Consider the following 19,120-nt stretch of genomic DNA (forward strand, 5'->3'; position numbering starts at 1 on the left):
CCCCCCCCCCCCCTCCACACATCCGAACTGCGGCTAACCGATACTGTCTGACGGAGAACTATTGATACTCTTCCTGGGGAATAATAATAGAGCGAACGTAAAGACTTACTTCCCGGTTGAAATTGAGGAATGTAGATTGGGCTGGCGATAACCGCGGTATGGATCAACACGTTGCCGATGAAAACGGCGGCCCAGGCCTGTTTTCGCCGATCGCACATCTGAAACATAGACGAAAGCCAGAAATTAGTCCCGATCTTCGAAAGAGAAAACAACGTTTCTCCGAGACGCTTAGCTTGATCCGCGCGTTCGCCAGAAATATGCGACAAGTGTCTACGAGAGATAAGTCCCGCGTGATCGCAACGTTTTGTCGGTGGCCTTATCCTTCGTATCTTCCTTCCTTCCCGCCTACCTTTCTACTTTCCTTTCCGAAGTGATTAATGGCTCGTGCCAGAATTTGCAAAGCAGGCCTGGTCGATTCAGGCAACGTTTGACCATGACACCGGCGGCTCGACGATAATCTCTGAGAACGTTCTCACGGGATGAAGAACGGGCCGAAGAGAGAGCCGACTCCGTCTGGACGTTATTACGTGATGTAAGTGCATCTGATTATCGCGGGGTGTCGGTGGTAACAGTCCCCGACATATCCTCCGGGTATCGACGTCTATTTTTAGCAGCTCGTTGCTCGTAGACACGGCGCGCTTTAATTCCTCGCGGGTCGCTATTAATCGCGCGTTGATCCACTTTCGTCCGTTTGCATTTTGCCGGAAAGCACGAGCGCGGCTTACAATTTCGGATTAACGTCCCACGAATGTCGAAGCGCGATCGAACGGCATGACGGATCGTCGTTCTATTACGTTGAAGCTCATTTATCATCTACAACGGACGAACGAAGGAGCGAACGAACAGAAACATGTTCAACTGCGCACATCGTAAGCACGAGGCGAAGTGCAAAACGCTTTTGAGATGTAGAAGCGGCCAAACGCGAATGTTACGTAATTAATTGCGTGCGATTGTTAAATGCGTTTGTTAAAGCACACAAACTAGAGCGATTTTCTCAACGTAACGTCGCGCTTCGCGTTCTTAATTGCGACGTCGTAAAAAATTGAACAGAAAGAACGAACGAAAGAATGAGTAACTGTAACCGATCGCGCACTGACCGTGAGATCATATTCAATTAAGTCAACCGACGGTTTAGACTTTTATTTATCCGTTTAATGCACTCAAGGTACCAGGTACGCGCGTACACACGCTAACACCGTGATCTTGCCGCAACGAGCGAAGTCGATCGAGAATTCAGTTAGGAAGTAGAGATAAAGAGAATTAGAGAAAGAGAGAGAGCTCACGAGCACGATGCAATTGTCACGTTGCTTGATCTTCTAGTAATTTAATAGCACTCGCCCGGTCGTGTTCGGAATTCTGGCGGGCGGTGAGAAGTTCGGCGAAGTTCACAGCTGATCGTTCGCGAGATCAGCTGCGCGATGAAGTATGACGACGAGGGAGGATCCAAGGTCGCGAGTAAAAGTAATCAGGTTCTCTTTCGCGTTATCATTTCGACCTCGCGAAAGACGAGTTGCCGTGGTCAACGACCGAGTCGTGGAGCATTCTGGTTTCGCGAACTCGTTCGATAAATCTGTCATCCACAGAGCGAACTAATGAAGGAAAAGTAACGGGGAAGTTTTATAATCGCGCCAGGAAAAATGATTGCTCGTTATCTTGGAGCATCACCTCTCTCAGGCTTTAATCCATTAAAGGCCTTTATTATCCCTCAAACATTTCTTTTTTTAATTAAGAGATCAATTTATTCATTATTTTCTAACGGTCTCGGACTAATATCAGAACTATTTTTATCGAAGGTTCAACTACAACTTGAAATTAAATGTTGTAGACGTAAAAATGTTGAAGACAATAAAAATAAAAAAAAACATATTCTTTAAGTGATTTTATTCACGATAAAAAAGAAGCGTCCCAAAAATAAAACACCGGCTACAAACGAGATAAAAATGAAGAATCCCGTCTGGGATAGTCGAATGAACTAACAGTAAACGGGTTAATGGCCCAAAGGACCGATTTTCCTTCCTTTTTTTTGATACCTTTAGCTCCCCTATTTAAGTAAAGAATTCCTTTTATCTCAGGTAGAAAAAGTTCGAAAAATTGGGTCATTAAATGTTAGAAGGTATGCAGGTATCATGTTACTAACCCGTTATCACCCTTCATAACGAAAGCCAACAATTATATAAGATCTTAGTACTATAACGATCCGTTATCATCACGGACAAAGGTAATGTTGAAACAAGATATGTGTATATAGAAATGGTTAAAAAAAATTTGATTTCGAAATTCGATGTTTATAATCTCGTTTTCTCGAAGGTTATACACGTTCACGATTATTTTCATAATTAATTGTCTCTCGAAATTTACACAGCAGGAAGGAAGGAGTCGTGAAGAAGTTTTCAGATGCGACGAAATTTTCTCGTTAATTCATTCTCGGGTTGGGCATTCTTTGAGATACCATTCCCGACTTTAATGCGGCTCTTCCTATTTCGTGGTGTCCTCCGTCTCCACTTTTCCTCGGTTACCGGCAACGATGTTAATGCTCACAGTGCCGTTGACGATGTGGTTACCCGGACACCCGTAACTGTGCAATCGGCGAGAACCGGGTTACAGTTATTCGGAGGTAGGAATTTGGGTGTAACGTTATACTTCGCCGAGCTTGAATCACGCCACGGTGGCTGTGGGCGACGATCATCTGTCGATGATCCACTCGATCCGTGTGTGTGTCAAGCGCGGTATTGTCGACTGATTGCTGTCGCGAATAATCACGCGTTCGCTCGATCCCAATTCGCTAATCGCTGTTGTCGGCACCCAGTTCAATTTACCGTTGTGCGGTAGATCCCCATTCGATTTATTTAATTACAAACTCTAATTCCTTTGCTGTTGTCTTTTTCGCAGTTTAATTTCATTCACTTGTAACTTAAGTTAATGTGAATAAAAAAGTCCTCTACCATTTTGCAACTACGCAAAATTTTGAATCATTAATTATTGAAAATGACCGTATAGGAACTTCTTCAATTAATAACTCAAAAATTGGCATAGTTGTTTGCTGAAATGGTAGAGGACCTTTTTGTTTACACTAATCTAAACTACAAATATATGACAAACAAGGCACCTAGCACATATTTTTTTATAATTTAAATTTATGGTTGATTTCGTGACACTCTTAATTGACTTGTAATATCCGACGACTTGATACCCTAGTTACGACGACGAGAGGTTATATACGAAACTTACGTAAGCTCGTCGTCCGCGATTACATTGCAAGATCGCGATTCGAACGAATGCTGCCAGATTAAATCTTCGGTCTTTCGCTACGGATCGCGAAGGAGATGCAGTGATTTCATCCAATGCACACTTGGCCTGTGCACGCGTCTCGTGAAAGGAAGTGATAAAAACGATTACAGTTATCCGGAGGCCGAGAATTCGGCTGGATGAATCAACGCGCGCGACTCGACGTGAGTTACGTTAGCTTGTCGATGGTCAGGTCATCGGCTGGTTTCCCGCATCGAAAACGTTGGACAACGGTTATCTCGTGTGGCCGACGCATATCTAATTGGTATTTCGCCTCACTTAAAGTCAGAGCATGGTACCCGCCGCTAATTGGCTAGAACGGAACGCGCATAAGCCGACGGGGCACCGTGTGACTTTCAATCGGCTCGTTCGATCGTTTCGCGTTCGAAAAAAGAAATTCGCCGTTTCCTCTCTCGACGTCGAGTATTTAAGGAATACCGTCGCTTTGTCGGCTCCTGCGCGTACGCATAATCGTATTTTACAGAGCGAAGTGAACAGTTATCCGCGAGGTGGACTCGATTCAAGTAAATTGGACGATGATATTCGCGACGTCGCGGTACAATCAAATAACAAGATCGGGTCCGACCAAATCCATTATGATGTTTCCGCGTGTACGCTTGTGAACACGGGAAAAAAATTTGGTTGCGCTAACCAGAAAGAGAACAACCAGATGCGTTCTGGTTGATAGAATTCACCATTTCTCCGCGAAGCGTTACATTTGGGGAATATTTCGTGACATATTTTACTTACTTTACTCACTTACTTTTCAATATTTCCTAACTTATTGTGGGAATGAAAAGTCGGAAGAATTAGTTGAAAAAGCTACAAAACGCTTCTTCAACTAACTCGGATGTGACCCACATGAACCTTGTTATTCGAGAGTTAATAACGAGCGACGTGAGATATACGGCAATATTATCTGTCGCAGGTGCTTTCACGATTTCATTACCTGAATATTTGCATACGGTCTCTGAGTGTTTCGATTTTATTTCCCCTGCCGCGCGCGCGCGCGACTCGCTAATGGCGCTTTCAGATATTTATGGGACCAATGGTCTCCCTTGTTCGAGGAAAATCGCGCGCGCTCGCTGCAAACGTCGTCGATGGTGGTGTGTCTTAATTGGCGGACGAAAGCGACTAGGATGCACGTGCACCGCTGACGCATATACACGCACGCAGAGAAAAAGCTTTTGTCGTAACGCAGCGTTCGCTCGCGAGCGCGCGCGCGCGCGGTAACGGTACTTGCCACTTTCATTTGTACTCACGTATCTAATGCGAGGCGGACATGTGGGTTGGCGCCGAGATACATCGCGCGCAAATAAAACCGTAAGTCTTAATCCCTCGGCCGCACGAATCGCGTCATTGTAGCAGATTGCTCGCCCCTCGGCGTTACAACGCGCTGCGCGAGAACATCGTGCGAATCACGTGCGCAAAATCCACGCGGATTCTCGGTGACGGCGTTCTTTAAAAGTAAAAAAAACATTCCCCGCAACCTTAAATCGCTCCGTGCGGAGTCAATCGGAACGAGTGTCTTGACATCGGCGCCAGTTTTTCCAAAACGTTCACCGTCTCCTCGTTCACCTCTCCTAACGGCGCTGATTTGCGACTCGACGCTGCGAATGTTCGGACGAACAATAAAACGCGACGAGCGACCGCCAATAAAATACTCGCGGTGCGTTTAAGAGTCGTTTCGGCGAAATAAACAGACCACAGAGAAGGTTGGATTTTTTTTCCCGATGAGCTCTCATGGCACATGAATTATACATGAAACTGCGCGTATATAAAATCGAGACGGGCATTAGTTTACGCGCGCGCGTTCATACACGCACGCGTGCCCACGTGTACGAATACGTGTACGCGACGAATGAAATTCAGCCGGGACAAGCCGAGTGTATACCGCTATTCTGAAGAACATGCGGTTGACTTCGACAACGGATCCGCGATACGTTCCGCTCCTCGATATACGGTGTAACACGGCGCTACATGGCGATACCGTCTTCGAGAGTTGATTATTCGCGCGGTAAGCTGTAGCTTATCAAGCGGATAATATCGGTAACATCTCAAGCAAAACCAGTCCAAATCCATTCGTACGCCTCGCTCGGTTGCGGCTTAACCAAGTGTGCATCCACGACCGGTTCCATTCATTGTTTATTAAACGAGAACTTACTTATGGCCGCGCGCTACGATTTGTTTCCACAGCGAGTCGCGTTAACTTTTATTTCAACGAAATTTCCTCGCTGGAGAAAACGAACGGTACATCCGCTCGCTTATCGTTCGACACTTGCTCGTAGACACTTGCCCTTCGGATACTTCGTCGTCTATCACACCTTTTCGCCCGTGATAATTGCATCGTACACGACATTTCGTCGTCCATGACGTTTCATCATTTACGACACTTCATTGTCCGTTTTATTCCACTGCTTATATTTCCTCCTTCGCAATGTTTTCCTGTATATTGCTATTTTTACTCCTTTTTATTTTAACGCTTCTCAGTTCGGATCAGCCTTCTTCCCTTGCACTTCTCCGTGTAATTTAATATAATATTCAATAATTTGCGCACTAATAATCTACAATTACAAGAGGATAGAAATTAAGATTATTTTTTCTACATTTTTATATTATTTCGATATGTAAATAAGTAACTTTCTTACGTTTCTTGCACGTTATTTTTCAAGCAATAAGTTGTATTATTTTCCAGAGTTATTTAAGTTCCTATAAAGCCACTAGCCCGCTGTAACGTTACAACAACGTTATAGTTTCCCACTCAACAATGTAACTGTGACATACAAAGCATGTTTACTGCACTTACATTGTTGAGTGAGAAATTATAACATTGATATAATGTTGCTGTTAATTGTTTACCGGGGCTTTACCGAACCTTGATGTACCAGTTATTAGTCGATAGTTGGATCGATAGTTCGAGAGAGCCAGTTAACCTTTACAAAGTGCCGTCAAGCGTGACACATTTAATTTCGAAAGGGGGGGGGGGGTCGAACGTCAGTGATCAATCAATAGCTACGTACCGTGAGCAACCGTCCGAACCGCAGGAACGGTGAAAAAAATATTAATCGCGCCAATACCGAGGCCAGGGATCAAGGATGGGAGAGCACGGGAAACCACCTGTTCGCCCAAGTTCAATAGCACCGGCTAGCTGAAGGAACTCGCCGCGCCGAGGGCAGCGCGGGAACCGCGCGATCGCGATCGAATATCTCTTAATTATCCCGAAGCGTTCGCCGAGAGAGCGCGCCGGCAAAAAAGCGCGTTACCACCGGCTCTCGTACGCTCGTCGTAATCTCAGCGAAGGTCACTCGCGCAAGAAAGCATGAGGCTTCTTCACCTCGGGGCCTTGAGACAGAGCCGCAACCGTACCTTGACTGACACCGGCGGTCGACGGACTTGCTGGCTCCTGCCTCTGCCTCTGTTCCTGCGATGCCGCGAAGCTCACCCGAAGTTTTCAGCGACGTTGCATCGTCGCCGTCGACGCGTCTCGAATTCCGTCTCAGGGGATAACGAGCGCGGCTCACGAGTGTTGATCAGCGAGGCTGGCCACCCTCGCGACCGAATACCCTGCGACGGGCACCTGCGCCCCCACGTGCTCCAAGTCAGTCGTCGAGTCGATAGTTTTCGCTCCCCGTTTCATCGGTGACCCCCGCGACCTTTGCACGTGGCTCTCGAGGACGTCCTTCGACCTCTCGACCTCGGACACCCACTCGTTGCGCGCGACGTCGCGGGACCTGCTTAGGCGCCAAGAACAAACTGGCCCGCGGCAGGGTACCCTCTCGTACCTGATGCGGAGTGCTCGAACGAACGGACGGACGGACGAACGGACTGCTGACCGGCTCGACCCGCTCGCCACGGCTGGCACCTATCGAACTGGTTTGCTGGTTCACGACTTCTGGATCAACCGATCCCCCGATCCAGGTGCTCGCCGACTCGCTCCCCCTGCACGAAGAATCGGCAGGCGGCACGACGACACGCATCGTCCGAGCGCGCGTTCGCTCGCTCGCTCGCTCGCTCGCTCGCCCGTCCGTCCGTCCGTCCTCGTGAGAAAGAGAGAAAGAGCCCCCCCACGGTACGCGAAGTCCCATGGTACGAGCGCCGGCAGGCTAAACTCCGGGACAGCCGCGGACGGTAGACCGTGTCGGGGTCGGCGCTTTTCGTGATGACGGGGACTTTAGCGCGCGGCTTCTCGAGGTGAGGTGGTGGCAATGACCGTTCTCCCGGCGTTCTTCTCCGTCTACCTCGTGCGCACCGAGCGTCCCGATCTCCTCCACCTTGTTCTCCTCCTCCTCCTCCTCCCAGTACTCCTGCACTCCCCTTCTTCCTTCTACCTGTTGCGGAGGTTCCCTCTTCGGCCGCTACCATCACCACCGGCCCCAACACCGCCACCACCATCATATAATCGCGATTTCCTTCTCTTTCTCGTATATCCCCTCACCCTGGCCGGCACTGCTGTTGCTTCTCCTTCTCCCCACTACGACCTCGTTGTCGTCGTTCGCAGGTTCGCGGACGGTAGTTCCTTGTACCGTCCACCACGGCGATATGCCTTCTCGCCGGTATCTTTACTTTGGTTCTTCTCCCGGCTTTCTTTTTTTCGTGGCTCTCTCTCTCTCTCTCTTTTCTTTTTCTTCTTTTTACTATTATTTCTCCTTCCTGATCTCCCCTCCCCCCGGTGTCGGGTTCGCGATGTTCATTAGGGAAGCGCAGGATAATCGAGGTTCTTCTGCGATCGCGATTTGACCGGACGAATACGGCGGGCTCTCTGTCCCTCTTTCTCTCTGTCGCGGTTAACGAAGGCTAACGCCGGGTGGTCTTCTCGTGTATTCGCGATTTTAGACAGTGACGCTATAATTGGGATAACGAGACGGCTGGAAATCGAGACTGGCTCTGCGAGACTTTCAAAACCGAGTTTCGGAATCCAGATCCGCGAACTCCGATGTTGGTCGAATCCGATTCGATTCTTGTTTACAGGCAACAGGCTATCTGTTCTGATAACAACTTCTAGGGGAACCTCCTCTTAAAGAAATCTCTTTTCGATTATGTTAAATAATTTTTTACTCGTCATTTTTTTATAATCACGTACACGCGACGCGTTGAAGTTCGCTTAGGTAGCGGTGGATTCATTGCAGAAAACTAGAGAGAGAGAGAGAGAGAGAGAGCAAAATGTGTCAACGTAACAAATATATACGTTCAAAAGAAATTTTTAGTTTTTGTATAATAAAATGTGCGTAGTGAAATTATATAATTTGAAAATTAAAATTAATGAATCCATATGCACGGTATTTCTCGTGTCGATCTCTAAGCAGAGTGTCGTCAACGAAATTTAGTAAATGAATTAGCACTGTATCGTCCGTTTATTGCCTATATCTACCTGCGACTTACCTGCATCAGGTAAGCCTTTACCTGTAGAGCCGTCGAATTGGTTTCCCTCGTCACGTTTGGTGCGCAATAGCGGCATCCGATACTTTGAAGCGGAATCAACTAATCAACCTCCAAAGTAACGTCACGTATCTCGATAAAAAGAGACATTAGAAAGGTCTGAACAATAATGATTGTTTCATCAAGAATGAAACAAAGGGGGTAAGATAAATTTAATTTTAGTGGATGGAATTTCTGACACGACGATCGTGTTTAATACTCATGAGCGCTGAAAATGTTCCGTGTAACATTTTTGCAATCTGTCACGGCAATTTCGCGCGGCCATAGATCCCTCTTTCGCGTCCGCGTCACTCTTTATTTATCATTCAGCAAAGTTATTAAATTCCCCCGGAAACGGTCGCAGAGAGCAAGCTATGCGAATCGCTGGTATAGCTGAAAGTTAATTAATTTATATGCTGAAACGCGCATTTATTTCGCATGGAAGGCAGACCGCCGCGCCCTCGTGTAAAAAACGCGCGCCGTAAATCGCGCGTAAGATTTAATTAACTGATACCCTTTAAATACACCTTCTTCCGTTACACAGATATTTCCGAGGGGATTGTTCACGGCTCAATAGTTATTGAAATATTTTTTTGCTATTGCTTCTTATTAATTAAAAAGTTCCTGCCCGCAGAGGATATATTTATACAACAATCTCCCCACACGAGTTTATTTATAACTTCAATAAATACGCCGTAAAATATATATTAAGAGCAGCGTGTTAAGAGTTATCAGGAGATGCACACCGGCCGGAATATATCTCCACATATTTTCCTACGCTCGTTCACACGCACGCAGGATTTTTGCGTTTTTATTTATTGCCCGTACCGATCGCATCGCGAGCGTCGTGCCCGAGCTCGCCTCTGACGTGCCCAGGCGAGCTTCTTGCTGCCGTACTTCCCGCAATAACTGTAACCCCGCGCTTTTACAGAGGGGAACCGGTTGTAACTTCGTCGGCTGAATTAACCTTTCCGCCATCAAACTTCTTTATAACTTTTCCGTGGCACAGCTCTCGTGAAATAGAGAGAGAGAGAGAGGGAGGGATCTATTTTAAGCGTGCCTTAATGCACAAACGCGCGCGAGCGAGCGTTGAGTTTCAATCAAACGTTGTATATTCACAACGGTTGCGAACAACGGAAGTATGCGCCAAACGCGCATACCTAACTCGCTGATCCCGCGCGCCGTTCAATCTCATCGCCATCCCCACCTCCAACGCCACCCTCGCCACCCTCGCCGTCCGCGTTGAAAGTAGCCCCTTGGAACTTCAATCGGAACCTCGCGAAACATCGTGGCGTTAAACGCGGCGAATTTTTACGCCCACGCAGCAACATTCTTCGCGCGTAAAACGCTCCCCCGAGACGGCCCCGAAGATCACCTCGAACTCGCATCCCCCTAATGCACCTCTCAGTCCCTGACCTTGCTACTCCTTTCTGTTACGCAGCCTCCCGGCAGCAGAAGGCGCCGTAATGCGTTTTATCAGCGATTACTTTTTATCGGTCCGGAGTTACCGCCTGCTGTTACGCATTCGCGCGAACAAATGTAAAGCGGAACGGTCGCGAGATCGTTCGACTGACGTTATAAATCAACGAAAGCGATAAGCGCGGCGAAAGCGCGCACGGGAGGTCGCGGGAGGGTTGGGCGGAATGAAAGAATCGCTTGGAAAGCTCGGGGGGGATATACGCAGGAGGCTTAACAGGACTCACGTAAAACACTCTTATCACACGCAGTGCTTCTCAATTCGCATCGAATTAAGGACGAGCGGGTTAACCTTGCCTTCGTCTAAGTCTCAAGAGTGACCCGAAGGAGTTCGGCACTGGTAAACGTCCGTGGCGCACGTGGCTACGTCATTATCGTCGTAAGCGGTAGTGAAAAATCTCTGCACAGTAAATGTAATTATTTTTTAACTAGCAAACATGAGGAAAGTTGAATTGATGATGACAACGAGAATCTCTTGAGCGTAGTAAGTCAAGAGTAAGAAAAATAAAAAAGAGATAGGAAATAAATAAATTTAAAGTTGCTATATTATTGTTAAATTCATTATAACACTTCATACATCATTGATCGTTATTACTAAATTTGTTACTGTATATCATTAAAAATTATAACACATCATAATTTCAGTTATAATTCCGATACGGTCCAATATTAGACAATTTTGTGGTAATTTTTACCACAATATTTGCTCCGTGCATTTTTATTCTTCATTTTTCTTTCTCCTTTATTATTTTATCGTTATTAATATATACGTATTTTATTTTACACATATATATATATATGAGAAGTTGTCTCTTCTATACTACCAATATATATTTGCCTATATTATTTCGAATTACACCCTCTCTCTCTCTCTCTCTTTCTCAAACCGCAATTTAAGCACTAATATTTAACCATAACTTATGCAAATCTTCGTCTTCCATTGCGTAATCAGAGGGACTCGTTGCACCAGTCACAGATAAATTTTGAGAAGTACTGAAGTTTTATCAAAGCCCTCTCGTGCCCGAAAGCTGGATAAAACGATCAAACATACGCGCATATGCTTCGGAATACCGCCCGAGTCCGTCCAAAGCGTTTACATCACATCCAATTCATAAATTCCGCGAATTACATCGATGACGTTTCCTATTTGCGCGAGGGCCCAGGAGTTACGGTTTTTCGAGTATGAATCGGGATTGTACAATCGTGACTACCGAATCCCGATACGCGCGCGATCTCGGCCGAAAACGTGCGAACGAATTAATATTCCAACGCGAAGAAGCCGGAACGAGATCGATCAGGGCGCGAAGGGCGCGGATTAACGGAGTTTCGCGGCCGAGCGTGAACGTGTCGAAAGATCCTTCGCGCCGCGGGGTGGCTCTCTTATTAACGATATTTCCGATCGAAGCCACGACGACTGGAAAACTCTCGTCCACGAGAGACCCCGCGAGCGGGGTTTTATTGGCCCTGTCGTTAATCGGCATGCTCGTCACGATCCATCTGCCCACGCGGGATTACGGTTTGCCTCCTGGTGTAGTCCTCGTTCTCACACCCGTTTTCCTGTCTGCCGGATTTCTCGCGACGCTCATCGTAATCCCGGTGTCGTTATCGCCATTCAAAAGTTCGCGAATGCTGAGATACTCCTCGACGTCCCACGAGCGGGAGATTGCCGGTTGTTCTCTCTCATTCCGTGTGCCGGAGATACTCTCTTCTTTTTCTCGTCTTTCTTTTTTCTCCCTTTTTCTTCCAAACTCGCCAAAGTGGATGTCTACTTGACCTACATGCTTAACCGCCACAACTAGATACGCCACAGCGATAGATGGATATGAGTCGAAACATAATATAAGGGCTGCTTCATCGGGAAATCGCCGTACGTAGTACGGGAAAAGTCGGCTCGGCAGGAAAATTGGAATAATAGGATTATAGTCAAAGCTGTTGCTATATGTATATCGCTGGACTTTAGTACGTACCGCCAGGTCACAATTCAGGGAAGTCGGCTGCTCGAAGAGCGATCGCGCTCCGAAATTTGTCTCGCGCGGAAGTGCGCCTGACGTAACGTAGCGCGTAATCGTGCGCCCAAATAGCTTGAGATAACGCCAGTCTCGCGACAGATGCGTAATCTGAATATTCCCATGTGATATTCGGCTGTATCTAATCTCGATTCATTCTAACAAATCCGATTTCTCGGCCGGCTCGTTGAGAGAATGAGAGAGAGAGAGAGAGAGAGAGCAATGATTTGTTTCTTCGATCGCCGAAATCGACGAGTCTCCCTGTCGTCACTGATCCTAGTAAAAAAAGCCGAACCGTGAAGGTAAATGGTACGTTAAGAAAATGAAATCCGAGTTTAAGCTCTAACGATACGTGACGAAATTCTCGTGCTCTCATTTGTAGCCCGTAAAAAGAAGAAAGAAAAGAAAGAAACCGAAACTTGCGAGAAGACACCACGCGTGGAAGAGAGAATCGCGTCGTAACGAACGGAGGAACGATAAAAAAAATGAAACCGACTAGACTCCGCATTATTCGTCAATTGGTTCGACAAATTTCTCTCCGCGTGTCGGATAACGAAGGAACGTTTTTCTTCTCTTCGGGGAAGCGCGACCGCCGCGAGCCCACCTGCGCTTGAAATCCTCGCGAGGGATCTACGAAGGAAGATCCACGCCGCAAGGAGTCGCGAGTAGGAGGCCGACTGGTGGGGTTGGACCTCGAGGATTGGCTGCGGGCTGCAGCCGAGGGGATGCGTCGGAGGGTACGTTCCCAGGTATATATACTCCCGTCGGCGGCTCAGCGGCCGATCCGAACTACTGAAACGTTCGCCGGTACATCGGAAAGGAGAAGATACGCACTATCGAGACAAGGCCGAAGATCAGTCGAGTCCAGGTGCCGGTGAGATTGCCAGCTAGGTGCGACAGCTGATTCTTTCGTCGACGAGCAGCGACCAATCGTTTCGGATCCGTTGTCCGACCGTCAGAGAGATTCGTTTATTGATCGGTGAGTTGATGCCTCGATCAGTTTCGTGAACTGGAGAACGTCGGTGGTGCTGCGAGCCTGTGATTGAAACGAGAGGGCAATCGGAGGATTTCTGATGAGACGAATTCAATAATATTTGCCGATTTGCATACTCGCCGAAAATTGTCGTCGAGAAGATTTTCGCGATCCGTGATTGTTGCTTCAGGTTGCTCGTCGAATGAATATAAATTCGTATGATTTTTTTTATTCTGTACGTTTGATCTGCGCACAATTATCTATTATAATTGTTACTTTACGTAAATATACAGTGATGGACTTTTGATTACGAGGCGGAAAGTGATCGATTTATATCGGAGTGGACGCAAGTATTCTTTGCAATTCGCACACGTTCTGAGAGAACAATCCAAAGATATCGATATATACGGCGCTGGCCGCGACCAACGCGTTACAAAAGCCGGGACTCAAGCCTCGTCGCGGGTGAAAACGGATTTCGACGAATAATAATTAGCCGGTGTGACGAACGTGTCGCCGCGAACGCGCCGGAAAATTCGGTTACGCCATCGACTCGATAGCTCGTTATCGCCCCGTGATCGCCTCGCAGCCTCTCTGTAATTCGCGTATAATCGCGCGCATTAGAATGCAGCGCAACGAATTTTACGTAATTCAGCGGAATTGTCTCACGACCCCCTCTCTCTCTCACCACTCTACGCCCTTCCGACTTCCCTTTAGCAGTTTCGCGTTTCTTTCTTGACGAGGTTATCCTTCGTTGAATTAATCCCGAGAAATTTCTTTCGATAAAAGAAGGACTACAATTAATACTATATTTACTTGTAGTCACTTGCAATCTAAAGAATTTTCTACTGGCCCGAATTTATAATTAATATTGCAACAAACCATTTTGAATTTAGGAGGGAAAGAAAAGAAAGCTCAGAAATCGACTGCCGCGGTTACGTCGCACTTAGACATTTTCGCAAATTAGCTTATATGAAAATAATAAAAAAGTCTAGACTTTTACTCGTCAGTCAACGTCGCTCGGGTATTGCATCGAAGCTCCAATAGTTACGGCGTTGTCTTCGACGGCGTTATTAAATCTGCACCTTCACAGTCCCGCCCTCGCTATCCATCCATCGCGTAAAGAACGCGTTACTTGAATTAACTCGAATTCACGTTCCGTGTCGAGCTATCGCCGCAGATTCGTCGGCCATTTCTCGCCGCGCGCTAAATATTTCCACCGTGGAAATGGCAGGAGACTAAGTGCGCGGCGCGGAATTTCGTCCGTTTCTCAAACAGATTTTACAGGGCGTATCACGTCGTCTCTCGCTCGCTCGCTCGGCGGGAACGGCTTTTGCGCGGGCGGCTTCGCGACTAACGATGTGTATTCTCTTATCCCGCTCCGGTCATAAGGCGAGAAGATGAGCCGATTCGGCATGTTCCTCGACTTTATGAAAAAAAACGCTATGAAACCGAGCCACGTTCGACGCGCACGCCAACGGGCGAGCAATATCGTCGCTTTAGACGCCCGTAAAGGTCACGTAATTAATTTCGATCCGCCAGCCGATGAGATCGCGCGCGCTCCGCGAATAGATCGTTTTCATGGTTTATCGCACTTCCTCGAGAACATTTCCCACGTTACGTATCCGCCTGACGTCGAATCGCGCGTGAACACCTCGATTCCAAAACTCTTTTCGTCAGGTAGAGTAGCGTTTAATCAACCAGTAAAGAAATCTTTGCTCTTTTTGTCCTGATTGGTCAATTAAATGCTACCAGTCGAGTAGGGTTTTAGAACATATCCCTCGGCTGCCTCAGGCGGGAAAATAAAAATTGGCAATCTCGCACGCGCACGTGGGGAACGCGGAAAGTTTCGTCCTTAACCACGGACGCCGAAATGATATAGGAAAAATTCATGCGTCTCCATAACGAGGGGCCTCACCTGCGGTGGTTTTGACGTGTCGTGACGTGATCGACGAGAATCGAAAGTTACTTAGCCGTGTGACCCTATAACGTGATGGAACTTTGAAGTGATTTTTTCTGTAACGCGTTATCGCGGAACGATGACTAGTTGGATCGAGAGAAAGAGAGAGAGAGAGAGGACTTTGGCCGCGTGAAAATTATCGCACGCGCGGTCGCGCTCGGTGACGTTTTCGATGTCCACGATCACTTGATCTTTACCTTGTGCTATTGATCTTCAATTGACGATATCACGTAACATTTCAATTTTCGCTGCGATCGTTCACGCGTATCACGTGTATATATACGACGCGTTTATACGTGATTCGACATACGTGTGATTTGGTTATATGATAATGCGCGAAAACTGCGCGAGAAATGAGATAGTCGTGCACAATCGAAGCGGCCGATAACAATCGGCGGCGGGAAAACGCGGAGTTTCCGATGCGCTGTCACGCCACATCGTAAATCCCACCGTCTAAGCATCTGAGCATTATACCGTCTTATGAGAACGATAAAATTCGATATGACGCCGTAAAGGAGCGGATTAATTACGCGTTAACTCGAAGACAATCTCGCTTCTTCTCTAATCTATCGTGCGAACGATATTATTGAGAGGCGTGGTGGACTTCAAAGCACCTCGAAGTTCTAATAAACGTTGGGACAAGAGAAATCGATAGGTGTGATATTTATATTTAATAGTAAAGTGCTTTAATAAATCAACATCGATTTGTCCAAATTATAATAGAATTATTTTCTAAAATGCAATCAGTATATTATCACTGAGAAGCAGTCAGTAGTCACTAACAAAATTGGAAGTATCGTTTTATCATTTACCCGTTATAAATAAGGCGTTATATTTTTCAAATCTGTAAAATATTACATCTAGATATCCAACTATTCAAAGTTGATAGAAGATATTATTATATTTATTTAAAAGATGTTGTTATTATTACTTCATTTTATTATCTTAATCCCAACTTTTAAAATATTGTTAATGATTTTGTCTGAAATATTCTTAATTATGTTCAATTGATTTAATTTATATCGTATTTGAGAAACACGCTTATCCTGATGGGGCTCGAACTCGAAACTTCTAGCTTTTGAGTCTGATATAAACTAATGTCGCCAAATATAACATGATTGAATGTATATATATACATAGATATACATTTCTGCTACAGGACACTTAAGCGATTTGCAGTGAATCTTTTACTGGCCGAAATTAGTGAAATATTAAACAAAAGAACTAAGTGGAAGGGTTTCTAGCAAAAATCAACGAATACCCATTGATTATTGATAGAATATTATTTCACTGATTCAACTTAAGGGAGTTTTTTTACCGCGTATATCGCAACATCGAAATGATGAAATTCCGTAGGAGATTCGGACGCCCGCGAATTCCAGGTTTTTCCATTCCGAGGCCGAACCACTTACGTTACCGAGGACGCGGCACAGTTTTACCTCTTGCGTTTCCGATGAATGAAGCCGACGAATACGCAACACGTCCCACGACGACACCGATGTCGATCTCATTATCGTCTTTCGCCGGGGCGATATTCATCGCTTCGCCTTTCGTTGCACGTACCGCGATCCGCGAGACCCGCGAGATTCGCGCGCTACAACTTGCAAAAATCCCACGGTAACGACATGCCGCGCCCCGCGCTGCCTTCGTCATCGTAATGTCGGCGCAGCGACGCTATCGAAATTGAAACGGGTATACCTACGCGTCTCATTGTAAGACGAGTTGTATTCACGCCCGTATAACTGACGACGTAGTCTTACCGTTCTGCAATGTCGACAAACAATGACGGATATTTTCACTTAGTTGCACGTACCGCTCGACCGACTAACCAAGCATCCCCGCGAATCGTTATCGGCGCCTCCAACGCTCGCGATCTATCGCGAGTGCTTTTCGTATCAGCGCGTCCGCTTCGTCGAACTTTACTTTATTTATCCGTAACTACCACGGTGGCTGTTATTCGCGCAATCGAGCGAGATTTTCCTTCACGCGTAAAAGTGCTCGAGTGCTTCTCTTTTTCTCTCTCTCATCTAGAAATTGAGGAAAGATGAAGAAGCAAACGCGTTGCATGAAATGATGAAACAGCGACCGCCGAACGACGGTGTAAAAATTCAGCTTCGCGCTCGGCGCTCGGAAATTTTCCTAAATTCGGTTTTATCACCGCGGTGTTATCTGTTTATGGAGCAGCTCGAAATACACGGTGATCGGCAGAACTGGAACGGCATCTCTTAAATCTGAATTTATCAGCCATGATTGCGGATGAATCCCGAAGCGCTGTCGCAAAAAACACGTGGCAGTATTTCCAATTATAAAGTAAACTACCCCTCTCTCTCTCTCTCTCATCGAGTATTTCGATCATTTGTGACATTAATCCACTTTGCTTCTCCTCCACAACGGAGGAGATTAATAAGTTACGCGATGATCGCTTAAATAAAGATGGACACATTGTTGTGCCCGAATCACAATTTATCGACACGATACAATTTTCATTGTATTGCAGACTTTCTTCGTCGGAATTTTGCCGCGAGCAACGTTATTTCAAGTCACGATATCCATTTTCGCGATAAATTGTGACAGATTCGAATTAATTCAGTGGGCAAAATTTAAAAATATTTTTAATATCATGCTTTTTCGCCGTACGAATCAATGATAATTTGCATCTCGCGAACTAATATCTTCATTTTTTTACTAAAATATAAGCGACCGTGTATTCAACAAATCCCTCTATTGTAAGCATTCTATTTTAAGAAATTCCATAAATCATGATTACTCTCACGGACATTAAACACCGATACCTCGTACTTAATAAATTCGCGTTTCTGCAGATGTCGCGATTAATAATAGATCAAGCGCTCCTGACGCGCGTGTTGATCCAGCAGAATTCATTGCTCCGCATTCGAAAGACACGAAGATATGCGAAGTAAACGAAGAATCGCATTCACAGAATCTACATATATAAATGCTGCGTAGAAGAATTAAAATTCTGACGTTCTTCCTCGCAAAATCTCCGGTACACACGGTGATTCGCGTCATTCGCCATAGTTCAATGTTTACGGGGTGTACCTTAAAGAGAATATAAAGGAAAATAAAGGAAAAAAAGCACGTAAGTTTTCATCCTTCCAGGATAAAGTATTACGATTGATCGCATTTCATTTCAAGGAGCGTCGGAGAAATGCATTGAAATTTAAGAACGCCCAGCGCAACGGAAGAAATAGAGAATATCTTGCAGTCGATCGGCTGCGCCTGCGATATCCAATTTCAAAGCGTTCGCGATAGGTATACAAACACTCTCTCTCTCTTTCTCTCTCTCTCTTATCCGATTCGTTCTCTCGCGCGCTTCGCCGAAAAGAGAAAATAATGATTGACCTGTTGACGCCCACCGCGCTGTGTCCCGGATTAATTTCGTATCTAATATTTATGGCTTATTGATACTCGATCATATTCCCGGTGACAAGTTGAAGTTTCGACGCCCGATATAAATACATACACGTACATATATATATAATTCCGAAGACGCGAAGTATATTATTAGGCACCGGCGATTAATCCGCCGTACCTTGATATTCGATTTCAAACGGTATCTTGACGGAATATAGGCCCCCACGTATCCTTCGTTTGGTCCGTTATCGACAAAGTTGTCCGTCACGGCGCAACAGGTAAGCTCAACTTCAAGTTCTCACTTTCGTCCGCGAATTTTGCCCGAGTTGCCGCGTGTGAAATTTCCGTCTCCCTCTCTCTCTCTCTCTCTCTCTCTTTTGCTACTCCTCGGTTTTGACAATCCCGTTGCCATCCCATGAAGTACGTAGTAACATGACTTTGATTGCTCGCACTGTCAGAAATAATTCGACAACTTCCGCTTTGTGATTTATGATGGGAATGAAAATTACGTAGGCATGCGGGGCTCTCTTTCAATTTAGGGCACGACATCCGGCCTGCTTTGTTGCCGGGAAA

The 19,120-nt window shown here is 46.1% G+C and overlaps 1 protein-coding gene across 1 annotated transcript in view; it reads left to right on the forward strand.

Moving 5' to 3' along the window:
* Nucleotides 1-19,120, forward strand: part of LOC106742050 — a 50,782-nt gene that overhangs the window by 30,547 nt on the left and 1,115 nt on the right. The window lies entirely within an intron of this gene.

This window comes from Dinoponera quadriceps, unplaced genomic scaffold (assembly GCF_001313825.1).
Source record: "Dinoponera quadriceps isolate SergipeBrazil2010 unplaced genomic scaffold, ASM131382v1 scaffold696, whole genome shotgun sequence".
Classification (NCBI taxonomy): domain Eukaryota; kingdom Metazoa; phylum Arthropoda; class Insecta; order Hymenoptera; family Formicidae; genus Dinoponera; species Dinoponera quadriceps.